Source organism: Pseudochaenichthys georgianus, chromosome 4, assembly GCF_902827115.2.
Source record: "Pseudochaenichthys georgianus chromosome 4, fPseGeo1.2, whole genome shotgun sequence".
In the NCBI taxonomy this organism is placed as follows: Eukaryota; Metazoa; Chordata; class Actinopteri; order Perciformes; family Channichthyidae; genus Pseudochaenichthys; species Pseudochaenichthys georgianus.
The window spans coordinates 35,746-50,165 of NC_047506.1; the positions used below are offsets into that span (position 1 = coordinate 35,746).

Consider the following 14,420-nt stretch of genomic DNA (forward strand, 5'->3'; position numbering starts at 1 on the left):
TTTCAGAGTCTCTTTCCACAGAGGGGACACATGATGATGTAGAAGAGACATGAAGAAGAGGGGACACATGTTGATGTAGAAGAGACATGAAGAAGAGGGGACACATGTTGATGTAGAGGAGACATGAAGAAGAGGGGACACATGATGATGTAGAAGAGACATGAAGAAGAGGGGACACATGATGATGTAGAAGAGACATGAAGAAGAGGGGACACATGTTGATGTAGAAGAGACATGGAGAAGAGGGGACACATGTTGATGTAGAAGAGACATGGAGAAGAGGGGACACATGTTGATGTAGAAGAGACATGAAGAAGAGGGGACACATGTTGATGTAGAGGAGACATGAAGAAGAGGGGACACATGTTGATGAAGAAGAGGGGACACATGTTGATGTAGAGGAGACATGAAGAAGAGGGGACACATGTTGATGTAGAGGAGACATGAAGAAGAGGGGACACATGTTGATGTAGAGGAGACATGAAGAAGAGGGGACACATGATGATGTAGAGGAGACATGAAGAAGAGGGGACACATGTTGATGTAGAAGAGACATGAAGAAGAGGGGACACATGTTGATGTAGAGGAGACATGAAGAAGAGGGGACACATGTTGATGTAGAAGAGACATGGAGAAGAGGGGACACATGTTGATGTAGAAGAGACATGGAGAAGAGGGGACACATGTTGATGTAGAAGAGACATGAAGAAGAGGGGACTCATGTTGATGTAGAGGAGACATGAAGAAGAGGGGACACATGTTGATGTAGAAGAGACATGAAGAAGAGGGGACACATGTTGATGAAGAAGAGACATGGAGAAGAGGGGACACATGGTGATGTAGAAGAGACATGGAGAGGGGACACATGTTGATGTAGAAGAGACATGAAGAAGAGGGGACACATGTTGATGTAGAAGAGACATGAAGAAGAGGGGACACATGTTGATGTAGAAGAGACATGAAGAAGAGGGGACACATGTTGATGTAGAGGAGACATGAAGAAGAGGGGACACTTGGTGATGTAGAAGAGACATGGAGAGGGGACACATGTTGATGTAGAAGAGACATGAAGAAGAGGGGACACATGGTGATGTAGAAGAGACATGAAGAAGAGGGGACACATGTTGATGTCGAAGAGACATGAAGAAGAGGGGACACATGTTGATGTAGAAGAGACATGAAGAAGAGGGGACACATGCTGATGTAGAAGAGACATGGAGAGGGGACACATGTTGATGTAGAAGAGACATGGAGAAGAGGGGACACATGGTGATGTAGAAGAGACATGAAGAAGAGGGGACACATGTTGATGTCGAAGAGACATGAAGAAGAGGGGACACATGTTGATGTAGAAGAGACATGAAGAAGAGGGGACACATGTTGATGTAGAGACATGAAGAAGAGGGGACACATGTTGATGTCGAAGAGACATGAAGAAGAGGGGACACATGTTGATGTAGAAGAGACATGGAGAAGAGGGGACACATGTTGATGTAGAAGAGACATGGAGAAGAGGGGACACATGTTGATGTAGAAGAGACATGAGGAAGAGGGGACACATGTTGATGTAGAAGAGACATGAGGAAGAGGGGACACATGTTGATGTAGAAGAGACATGAGGAAGAGGGGACACATGTTGATGTAGAAGAGACATGAAGAAGAGGGGACACAGGTTGATGTAGAAGAGACATGGAGAAGAGGGGACACATGTTGATGTAGAAGAGACATGGAGAAGAGGGGACACATGTTGATGTAGAAGAGACATGAAGAAGAGGGGACACGTGTTGATGTAGAAGAGACATGAAGAAGAGGGGACACGTGTTGATGTAGAAGAGACATGAAGAAGAGGGGACACATGTTGATGTAGAAGAGACATGAAGAAGTGGATTCAGCATAATAGGTGACCTTTAAATTGAGTTCATTCTCCCCTCCTCGCTAAAACGAATGAAGTCTGATATAAAAACGCTGCAATGAATCCCAGATGTTCTCGTGTTGCATTGCGTTAAACTTAGAGGTGTTTAAATGAGTTTATCCTCGGAGATGATGAAGCTATTTCTGCTGCAGTGTGAGTTTGGTCGTGTGAAAAGACAACAGTAGTGTTATTGTCTTCTGTCATTCTTAGTAATGCATGAAAACAGCAGTGCAGTCATTTATGTGGTGACTTCATCTTGTGTCGCGCTTAAGCCGGGCTTAATCGCCTGAAGTTAGTTTTCGTGTCGTCCATCCATCGCTTTCTCATGAACACAATAACCTCATTTTTTATAATTTGGCCGAAACAGGGATGACGTATTTACCCTGAAGGAAGCTGCTGGTTCCCTCGACAAAAAAGCAACGGGATTTCTTCATGGGATTTTGGAAAATAGCTCGAAATAAGGTCTGTGGAAAACGAGCCTGTTTGATGAACGCACGTTTTGTTCAGCCGGATAATCTCCACATGTCTACCCTACTTTAATAATTCACGAATCATAAATCTATTCGCCAGAAGTCAAATGCTAACATTATGCTATAAAGGAACTACAGTCGAGTCCAGCAGCACGACTTCAACTTCAGATCCATATTCAAACACAGATTCTAAATGGAACGAGTTGAAGCGTTTGTTTGAATACTTTGCAGGAGGCAGGGACTTGCTTTCAAGCAGAACAGAAACTAACTTAGAGCAGTGTTTACGTGTTCGGCGTAATGACGTTCAACGACCTCGACGACTTCTGTAGTCCTATTCAGCCGCTTGGTAACAACCATCGTTTTTCACGTCAACTCTTCAGAAATGGATTTAATGTCGTAGAACAAAACGTGATCCGTCTCTTCAATGCGTCTCAACCACAGACCTTAGTTCAGATATTTTCCAAAAACTAGTTCTAAACCCTACGGAGAGATCCCATTGGCTCTGAGACGAGGGAGCAGGAAGTGGTAAAATGCTGACTCACTTCCGGGTTTTAGGACTCGTCACTGCACCGCTCTATGATGCCGTAACTCAAGAATTCAGTGGTGGCAGTACCTCAGTCGTTATGAATGGGAAGGTTGTCGGTTCAAGTGCCTGAACAGTCCAAGTTTGGAGTGGGCACTAGTACTTTGAAGTACTCTCACACTGCTCGCCAGGCGCGGTATAAAAGCTGCCAACTGCTTCATAGTGTGGGTTATTAAAGGCAGAGTCAAAATGTCCCTGTGTGCCGTGCTATGAATGTGGGGGATTTGGGAATTGAGATTCTGGTGGTCAAAGGTCACTGGGACCTCACAAGTTTTGACCATAACACAACAATGCATACTCTAAATATGGAAATGTTTCACTCATAATAAGGAAAAGCTAAAGTATGGTGACATTTTGAATAGACTGAAAGAATACTATTACTTCTACTGGCTGTTGGAGGTATTGAACCACGAGGCGGTAATTCTAGTTACTCAGTGAGTCTGGGATTCAAGCCGCTGCAGGTGACCAAGGAACCACATATTTGACTGGACCGCAGTGTACTGGCCCTTTAAACGCCAAAGTCACAGAGTACAGAGAAGTTGTAGTACATTTACACTTGGATGAGTTTCTATATTAATAAACACTGCAGCTCCCACTTTTTGAGGCTATGGGTATGTTCATATTCGTCATGAGATGCAAACTCAGTCTGGTCTGTTTATAAAATAACGCTTTTATTGATCCAGAAGAAACTTTTCTGAATATATTGAATTAAAGCCAATTGTTGGACTCAAACGTCGCTAAACCATGTCCTCATCTGACACTGCAGCACACTTAACACTAGAACCGCCAATCGGGTCAATTTGACCCAGAGCTGTTTTTTATTGTATGTAACTTTTTTTCAATAACATATTAAAGTCTCCCAGTCCGTGACTTTTCCTGAGAGTGTGTTATGTAGCACCCTCTGTTGTTAACAATTGTCAATATGAAGTCAGATTGAAGAAATCGCCAAAAAAATTGCCATTTATACCTATTTCCGCCAAGCGGGTCATATTGACCCCACCCCTTTTCCCGCTATTGATTTCGCGTGTAAACAAACATGACGTGTTGCTATAGCAACGTCTTTTGTCTACTGCGGTTCCTTGTAGATTGAGAGATAGATAGATAGATTGATAGCGACAGTCTGTGGTGAAGGAGCGCGCTCCCGCTCACGGGAGACTGCTTGCGTTGCGCTCCGCAGCAAACAGCTGTTTGCTTTCACCCAACAACGACAACCGCCTCACGAAACGCTATGTTGTACCGTTAATAAACTAAACAATTTAACTAAATTGCTTGTCAAAATACCAATACCACAGGACCATTTTTCTTTTTAAAGCAATACTTTTACCTTGAAAATCAATGCATTCTAATGCTGGGTCAATTTGACCCCGGTGGCGGTTTTAGGTATAACAAATCTCTGGCGGTTCTTGTGTTAAAGGTCCCATGTCATGCTTTTCCGGTTATCACCGTCCCCTTGTTGTTATGAAGGTTGTTCTGCATGTGAACGGTCTGCAGAGTCAAAACCCTCAAAGTGCACCCTGTAGCGAGTAAAGCTCTAACTCAGAGAAGACCTGTCTGCTGCCCCAGAACGCGAGTGGAGCCTCGCAGATGGGGGTGCTGCAGCCTCCTCAGCATCCCCCCCTTTCCACGGTCCATTCGCGATGTCTCGCTGTCTCGCTGACCCCACGCAGCAAGCAGGACATGAACCCAGCTCACACTGTCCCCTCCTCACAGCCCCGCAACGTCCCGCCAACACGGCCCCCAGACCCCACGCAGCATTCTCATCTGTTTGTCCTTACTGGTGTCATTTCCTGGTTGCTAACAAACGCCATTGTAACACATAGTCACTGATGTTCCGCTGTAACGGTGGTGGACTCATCAGAGCAGAGCTGACCAATCAGAGCACAGTGGGCTCACAGGGAGGGGGGGGCAGGAGCTATCATATTTCCATTGTTGAGGTCGACTAGAATAGATTCACATTGTTCAATGTTCCAAACTCACATTGGTTTCTCAAACAGCATCTCTGTGTAGTCTGAGTATTCACTCTCTGTCCTAAACGGCTTGTTGGAAAACATTAAAACTACAATTCAAATCAAAACATAGCATACAATATACATTACACAGGTGTCATTTTTATTTAATTTAATTTAAATGCAATATGGAAAACTGAACACATGAAAAGCAAGACACTTTCAGTGTGTGTGTGTGTGTGTGCGCGTGTGCGTGCGTGCGTAATGATAAGACACTGCACACCTGCACTCGTCCTTTCTAGCTCAGCGGTTGGTCCTCCATGACTCAGCTGTTACTGTTGTTAAAAAACATGTTCTACTGTTTTGTGCTTTGTCATTTCCTCTGTCTCTAATTTTGTTGTTTCACTTTCTGTCCTCAAGCATCAGTCAACAATGTTTCTGATTTTCTTACAAAGCAGGAAGAGGGTTGCTAATTGGCTAATGAGTTCTAGGTCATGTGACACTAAACACTATAGCTCTTTGATGCCAAATTAATTAAGCTTTTACAGCCGTCCTTTTATAAGCGACCCTCCTCTGATCTGCCTGTGGTTGGCTTTAATACTGTGTGCTGGTTGTTTCTCTTCTTTGTAAAGATAAATTAAATTATACCCACGGATAAAAATGGTCAATAAATGATGGGGAATTGCACGGGGAATGTAGGATAGGCCGCCATTAAAGATGATTTTGTATTAACAATTAAATCGTTTTTCATTTTTAACGTTTCAATATTAAATGTCTGAAAATAGTTGATATATTTAATGTCTTGTGTAGTCAGTCCAAAACCCAAAGATATGTTGATTTGATATGATATTTAACAGAGAAAATCTCCACATTTTCACAAGAAATAGTGCTTTTAAAATAAATAATATATATATGTATATCGGTATTGACGCTAACTGGAAAACATGTATGTGAAACATATTATTATTTACGTCTTTCCGTCCTGTACATGAGCGTTATTAATTCACATAGGATAATCGTGCAGTTAAAGTCCGATATTGATATAATATAATTGAATATATTAGATTTTTTTTTCTATATATTAGATTTTTTTTTTTATCCAAAGCGACTTACATACATTCAGTGCTGTGGACAATCCCCAACGGAGCAATTTGGGGTGAAGTGTCTTCGGGGACACAACGACATGCTGACTGCAGTCATAACATGTATGCAGTATGAACCGTTTAATACTCAACAATATGTGATCGAGTATTCTCCTTCTTTCTCTTTAAAAACCTTGCTTCAGACCCGAGTCACCGACAGGGCGTTGCAGCTGTTTCGTAACCGCGTGACCTCAGACTGACCTCGGTATTATCTGACCAATAACCTAAACATTACCACCCCTTACTCTTCAGTGGATTTCAGTCATTGGATACAGGAGATAAATGAACATTCACAGCAGCGGCACCGAGAGAAAACGTGTCGGACCGAGGTCACGGAGGGGGTGTGTAACACTGTTCTGCGCAGGACCAAAGTACACCACGTGTTCCCTCTCAATGCAGTGTGAGAAGACCTTCCCGGCATCGCTATCAGACCGACGGGTTGGAGCCGACTGTATGAAGAGGTCGGAAAGTCTATTTATAGTCAAGAGTCCATTGCTATTGATTATTTCCAGTTGATTTAATCTATACACATCACATGAATGTCGCTGCACGGCTCCATTAGGTGAACTCAAACACACTTTCCTCACATGAGAGTTGTGAGATATTCCCGCACATTAAAACTGCCGTTAATTAGGCTTCATACTAAGCTTCATGCTATACAGGATGTGCGTGTTCACACCTCCACACCCGGCCTCAGTCATGAGATCGTGCTCCGTCATGTGATGCGTCCTGATATCAGAGAGGACACACACAACGGTCCTCTGTTCTCACCCACACTCCACTCTCCTCTCTCCCAGTGTTTAACTTTTGCTTTTATTCAGCAACTTAATGCACGTATTGGTATTTTTAGATGAACACAGTTTCAGAGGGCCCTGTAATTCCACACTGCTGTCGTAAATATGGACGGCTGGAATGTGCATTTAATGTTATTACATTGCTTGAGATCCAAAAATAGCAAGTTGATAGTTTTGCACCAACAGCACAATACATAGCGCAATGTTACTTTTTAGTCCAACAAAAAGAAGCCCAGCTCTGGATCCAGGGTAAAACATGTGTTGGTTTTATTAAGTTAATTACAAGAACACTTCAAAAACACTGAGGTAAATTCAACTTCTATAATTAACTTGATAAAAAATAACCAAATATGCAAGAGTAACCGTCTACGCCAGGGGTGTCAAACTCAAGGCCCGGGGGCCAAATCCGGCCCGCGACTTCATTTTATGCGGCCCCGCAAGAGCTTGCAAAGAATATAATACGTTTATTATACCGGTTACATGCCACTTTACAGAAGCAGGTTGCCCATAAACTACATGTCCCACAATGCATCTCGTTTTGAGACTTGCAATTATTTGCCCTGGACTTCTGCTTTCAGACGTAGTTAATTACTAAGTTATTATCCTATCCGATAATAATCCAATTCAGAGGCAATAATGTAATATAATACATTATTTTATATATATTATATATTTATATAGTTACAACCGGCCCTTTGAGTGCAACCATTATGCGAATGTGGCCCGCGATGAAATTGAGTTTGACACCCCTGGTCTACGCGTTAATAACAATTGTCTTTTTCCAAGATTACAAATTGAATATTTCGTTTCTTTAGCAGCCATCCTGGGAGCTCTGCCTTGTGTTGTGTGTGTGTGTGTGTGTGTGTGTGTGTGTGTGTGTGTGTGTGTGTGTGTGTGTGTGTGTGTGTGTGTGTGTGTGTGTGTGTGTGGTGTGTGTGTGTGTGTGTGTGTGTGTGTGTGTGTGTGTGTGTGTGTGTGTGTGTGTGTGTGTGTGTGTGTGTGTGTGTGTGTGTGGCCTAGCATTACTATACTTGTGGGGACCTAAATGATCTGTTTACACAGTCACGTATGGGGACTCGCCTCCCTTATGGGGACAAATTGGAGGTCCCCATAAGGGGGATCATTAATTTTAGGGTGAAGACTTGATTAGGGTTAGGGTAAGGCATGTGTTGGTTATGGTTAAGGTTAGGATAAGTCTCCAGGAAATGCATGTAAGTCAATGTAATGTCCCCTGAAGTGATGTATACATGGTATGTGTGTGTGTGTGTGTGTGTGTGTGTGTGTGTGTGTGTGTGTGTGTGTGTGTGTGTGTGGTAGCTTTGCTAACTGAGCTAATCGCTAACTGAATGAACCGCTAACTGAGCTACGTTGTTTAGCTTTACCTTAGCAACAAAAATAGCCTCGTGTCCGTCAGGAACTTCTTTCATCTCAGGGCAGAGCATCCGGGTGACATCACAGGGAACCTAGAAAACATTTTCTCCATAAAATATGATCCAGTTTCACTCAAATCAACTTAGCGCCACAGAGCTAGAGGCTCTTTTCTCGAGAGGCTGGATACGACCCGCTCTCTGAGTGCATCCGAAGGCTGACGGAGGAAATGTTCTCCTTAAAGCATTGAAATGATTTAGAAGTTGTTATTTTAAGGTAACATCTTACGTAATGTCTCCCCTCCCCCGCACTAGACCCATTAGTATGATGGTCACAACCTGCTGAGGTGCCTCGCTGTGTCTCAGATGAGTTTAGGAGATGATCAAATGGGGCCTGAACTTCCTGTGGCACGAGGCTAAGTGTGTGAGCATCGCCGAGGATAAAAATACGCTCCTGCTATTGATGTTCGACTCATCTGCGTAATGTTTTTCTGGAAAGAGATATCGGCTGTTCCTGGTGGCCACGATGCTAAATATAGTGCACTGTCGTACACCTGAAAGAGCCGTCTGAGTAGAATAGAAATGTGAAGTCATCAAAGTAACTAAAGTACAAGTTAAAGATAAGGCTTTGGCACAAGGCTTATCGGGTCAATCCTTAGGTGGATTCAAATGGAAGGGTCAATGTAGTAGTAGTAACATATTAAAACGATGATATGACGTAATAAAAACACAAGAAATGCAACTTCCGCTAAAAAGTTGTACATTAACGATGAGATCAAATACAAATAAAAGGAAAAATGATACATTAATAAATAGAAACATACATTTCAATTGAATGTATTAAAAAATACTTTCAAATAAAATCTATATAAGAAGAAATATAGGGTAATTTATGCAAAGATAAATAAAATAAAAAGCGAATTTTAACCAATATTAACTTTTATTAAAAAAAATCATAAATCACTTAATTATATATGTTTTATTTTACATTAACTTTTTAATATTTCTGTAAATTACATACTAATATATTTATGAACTTATATATTTGTAGTTTTGGCAGCTTTATCCTTCATATCTCCCTCACTGTGTGTGTGTGTGTGTGTGTGTGTGTGTGTGTGTGTGTGTGTGTGTGTGTGTGTGTGTGTGTGTGTGGTGTGTGTGTGTGTGTGTGTGGGTGTGTGTGTGTGTGTGTGTGTGTGTGTGTGTGTGTGTGTGTGTGTGTGTGTGTGTGTGTGTGTGTGTGTGTGTGGTGTGTGTGTGTGTGTGTGTGTGTGTGTGTGTGTGTGTCTGTTTGTAAGTTCCTTTGATAACACAGTGACTGAGCCTTTTTTCAGAAACACGCTAGCAGTCGTTTACATGGTGACAGACTCGTTCTCAGGGAGGGGGGGGTGGGGGGGGGCAGCCAGCGGTGCATGAAGGATCGGACGTGAGACTTTAGGATTTCTGGACGGTCATGTGACCCGCGGGTCATGTGACCCGCTGGTCACTGTGTGAACTGAACTGCAGGCAGCAGCCGTCACAGGAACATCAGTGGAGCCCACGATGGACTCATTACAATCAAATTAACGTGTGACAGCGGGTCACTCATGGAAACTAATGCAATTACAGAGAGCAGCGAAGAATTCTTTTATCTCAGAGTAAATCTCCTTTACATCGGTGGCTTTAGTCTCATGTGGCGCAGACACCAGGCTGCAGCTGTGCTTCTTGACTCAAGGACAAGGCGTGTGTTTCTACTCAATTACCACTGGAAAACAATCGAATTGGGATTTTTTTTTTGACTGATATTGAGTTTGCTATTCAGGATTTTGACTTTTTTGTCATGTATCTGTTTAAAAATACAATCTTTAATATGTCTTCATTCAAAGTGCCGCCAGAAAATCCCTGCAGCACCACAATATTTAGTTCAGAAGATATTTTGACACATACAAATAATTCGTCTCATGCAACTTTAATTTTGAAAACTAGTCCATGTTGAGATTTCGCTATAAATGTTTCAGCCCTATAATAAAGTTATACATACCGCCTACTGATTTGAGTCAGTTAAATCTACTTTATTTAAGAATTCATCATGTTATCAAGTATGAACCAGTTACAATATGATTTAACAAAACAATGGCCTCGTTGGGACAAACATAATTCCTGTATTTTGGAAATGTGTGGCACTGTACCAGCATTTTAAAAAATGTATAAAACCAGATGAAAGCATATTTTAAAATGAGAATTATCGAATTTCAATGTTTGATGCCTTCACAAAATATTTCATTTTATTTCCTGGCACCATACTTGCCAACCTTGAGACCTCAGAAATCGGGAGCATTTCAAAATGCAAAATGGGGGGGGGGTGCTAGTGCTAGTGGATCGCCAGAGCTGTTAGATTAACATTAACATGCTTATTGTAGTTGTAAGTGCACTGCTTTGCGGCCTGTAGCAGCATCCTTGATGGAGCATGTGTGTGGGCTGGACAAAGGAGTGAGCAGAGGGTCGAGTTGTCAAATATTGTTCTGTTTTCTGTGACTGTCTCCCTCACCCTCTCAGACTTTCAGTTGCACGCGCTACTAAAGAGACGCGTTACCATGGAAACCAAACAATGGTGTAACTGTATTAAAGTTCGAGTGGAAACAGTCCTGAGTAAATCTGATTTTGTCAGACATCGGGAGAAATGCGGGAGAAATACGACCCCGGGAGGAAACCGGGAGAGGGCCGTGACATCGGGAGTCTCCCGCGAAAATCGGGAGGGTTGGCAAGTGTGCCTGGCTCTGATGTCCAATAAGGGATGCTTTTTCTTTTGTTGAAAACAGATCCATCGGTTGAGAAGGTGCCCCTCGTTGAAAAATAGCACAAATCAGAATGGATTTAGTTCCAAGGTGATCCTCAGTTCCTAGGATCCTTGAACCAGCGTTTCTCTCGGAGTCGCTTTAATGATTTGCAGTAAAAACCAATCATTAGAAGCGGGAGGCTTGTTTTTGTTTCTCCTCAAGGTTTTTGTTTGGCCTGATTTACGGCCTTGTGTTTTGTTCCTGCCCTTTGAGTGCACTCTAATAAACTCTGCACACATAAAGAAGATGTCATCGGAAGTATTTCAACCAAAACTGGCTTTGTGCGAACGTTTAAAGCTCCAGATTTCACATGCTTTGCTTTTCCTCGTGTATCACATTCTACACATGCTCTCTATTTGTGGCTGTTTGCATTCCTTTAGAGTTAAAGAGGTCTTGGTGAATTAATTATTCACGTGTGGCCCGGTGGGAGGCTGGTGTTTCAGGAGAAGCAAAGGGCAGAGAGACGCTCTGACCTCACCGAAGGAAAGACACTCTCCAGATAAACCTGGGAAACACTGAGAAGAGGAACCGGGGTACAGTCTGAGAGGATATTCACATTTAAGGACAATTAAATCTGATCCTTTACTCCAGTAAGAGTCTAAATACTATGGTCTGAAAACAATCCTTAAATTAAACTGTTAATCAGTATATACTGCAGATTTTGTTAAAGGTCACCTCATGCTATTTTTAGGCAATAGCCTGGGTCTCAGATATATAACAAAATATAAAAAACATGTCTATGAAGTGTTTTGCTCAAAATACCAAACAGATCATTCTAGCCATGCCTCATATCCCTCTATTTCACTTCCTGTTTCTAAAGTGCTGATTTGGGGTATAAAGCTTTAAAGAGGAGGGGTCTGAGCTCATGCGGGACCCGGCAGCTACCGTCTAAACTAAACGCTGCCGTGATGAAACGCCATATCATGGATTATCAAGGATTCTCTCTGAAACAGTCTGGAGCTCAAAGGCTTTCTCTCTTGCCGGTTACACCACAAGGTGAGTTCCTTTCTACTTCCTGCTTCTTCACACACATGCTCTCCAGTACAGGTTAGCTCTGAGTGTTAGCGATGCTAATGTAAACACCGACCGTATTACGTCCAAAACAGTCGGGCATTGTTTCTGATAGCAACGTTTCTGATTGGCCCGTGGGTCCACATTTCAGATATTACGTCATATCGGGCGCAAATCTGGATCAGCTCCGTTGTTCCCCGTTTTTAGAGATTTGGGTACGGAGGAAAAGAGAGAGGGTTTTATTTTCTGACGCTGCGTGAGTTCCCTGACACACCGGGGACACATGTATAAAAGACATCAGAAAGTGCATTTTGCATGATAGGTCCCCTTTAAGTTTACCCACTTACAAATAAATGAACAGTCTATAATTGTAATGGTTTATTTGAACAGTGAGAGTCAGAATATCAAAAGAAAATCCAGAAATTGACATTGTATACATTTGATATAATGTCAATTTCTGGATTTAGACAATTTAGAAATACTCTGTTATACGTGCAAGTCCTGAATTCAATACGTCCCTTAAAGAGGAACTATTCTGCTTTTTAGGTTGTTTTTGTTGTAGTGTGTTCTATAGGTTTTAATGTAAAGCAGGGGTGGGGAACCTTTTTCCTCTCAAGGGCCATTTCAATTTTTTCAACATCCTCTGAGGGCCGTACAAATTATTGACCTCGGCTTAAAAATACTAAAATCACATCCCATTTATTTCTTCAGGGTTCGTACGGTCATTGAAAACCTGGAAAAGTCATGGAAATTCAAAATGCAAATTCCAGGCCCTGGAAAAGTTATGGAAAACGATGTTTTTCCCAAAGTTTTGGAAAAGTCATGGAAATGGAACTAAAGTTGCGTCAAATATAATTTACATTTTATCTAATCGCCAAAATAATCTGCGGTCGCGAGCTGTTATGTGCCATCATGACGCGCATGTTATTATTTTTTAATATATGAAGCGCGAGCTGTGTGCTCGAGTCTTCCTGCCTGTCGGCTGAACTCTGCTGCTCCGGGATGACGGTCAGCTACATTATCTACGGTGCGTTCGTTAACTGTGCGGAGTCACTGTGGCACAGACTGAGCCGCTGGTGAACAGCTGTTGGAACGGGCCGTTCAGGTGTTCAGAGCAGAGCGGCAGAGCGTGATGTGAACTGAAATGTTTTTCTGTCACAATATCATTAAGGAATCGTTGAGCTAGCTAGCTAGCATACATTGTCACTATCTGCTAACGTTAGCTTTAGCCTTCGTTTTCTAATAGTTTTTTTCATAGGCTATAAACGGAGGTGGTATAAGTATAGATATTGTGCTAGAGTAAAAGTAGAAGTACTCAGATCTTGTACTTGATTAAAAGTAGAAGTACTCAGATCTTGTACTTGAGTAAAAGTAGAAGTACTCAGATCTTGTACTTGATTAAAAGTAGAAGTACTCAGATATTTTACTTGAGTAAAAGTAGAAGTACTCAGGTCTTTTACTTAAGTAAAAGTAGAAGTACTCAGGTCTTGTACTTGAGTTAAAGTAGAAGTACTCAGATAAGTAGAAGTACTCAGATATTGTACTCGAGTAGAAGTACTCAGATATTGTACTTTAGTAGAAGTGGAAGTACTCAGATCTTGTACTTGAGTAAAAGTAGAAGTACTCAGGTCTTGTACTTGAGTAAAAGTAGAAGTACTCAGGTCTTGTACTTGAGTAAAAGTAGAAGTGCTCAGGTCTTGTACTTGAGTAAAAGTAGAAGTACTCTGATCTGGTAGTAAAAGTAGAAGTACTCAGATCTTGTACTTGAGTAAAAGTAGAAGAACCAGAGTGTAGGAATACTCTGTTACAGTAAAAGTCCTGCATTCAAAATGTTCCTCAAGTGAAAGTAGAAAAGTATTCTCATCAAAATATAGCGAAAGACAGTAAAAGTAGTCGTTGTGCAGATTGGTCCATTTCAGAATAATATATATGATATGTTTTATAATGATTGATCATGAAAGTGTTCTCAAAGCTGGTGAAGGTGCAGCTAGTCTGAAGTACTTTGTAGACTGCAGGGTAGCTGGTGGAGGTGCAGCTAGTCTGAAGTACTTTGTAGACTGCAGGGTAGCTGGTGGAGGTGCAGCTAGTCTGAAGTACTTTGTAGACTGCAGGGTAGCTGGTGGATTTACTCCAGGTGGAACTAAAGTCTGATTCAACACTTGGTTATATTTCACATCATTCATACAGATCTGTGAAGTATCTAAAGGTATTAAATATATGTAATGGAGGAAAAGTACACCATGTACCTCTGAACTGTAGAGGAGTAGAAGTACACCATGTACCTCTGAACTGTAGTGGAGTAGAAGTACACCATGTACCTCTGAACTGTAGTGGAGTAGAAGTACACCATGTACCTCTGAACTGTAGAGGAGTAGAAGT

The 14,420-nt window shown here is 41.9% G+C and overlaps 1 protein-coding gene across 1 annotated transcript in view; it reads left to right on the forward strand.

Annotated features, from left to right (window-relative positions):
* Positions 1-14,420, forward strand: part of nme7 (NME/NM23 family member 7) — a 50,838-nt gene that overhangs the window by 26,805 nt on the left and 9,613 nt on the right. The window lies entirely within an intron of this gene.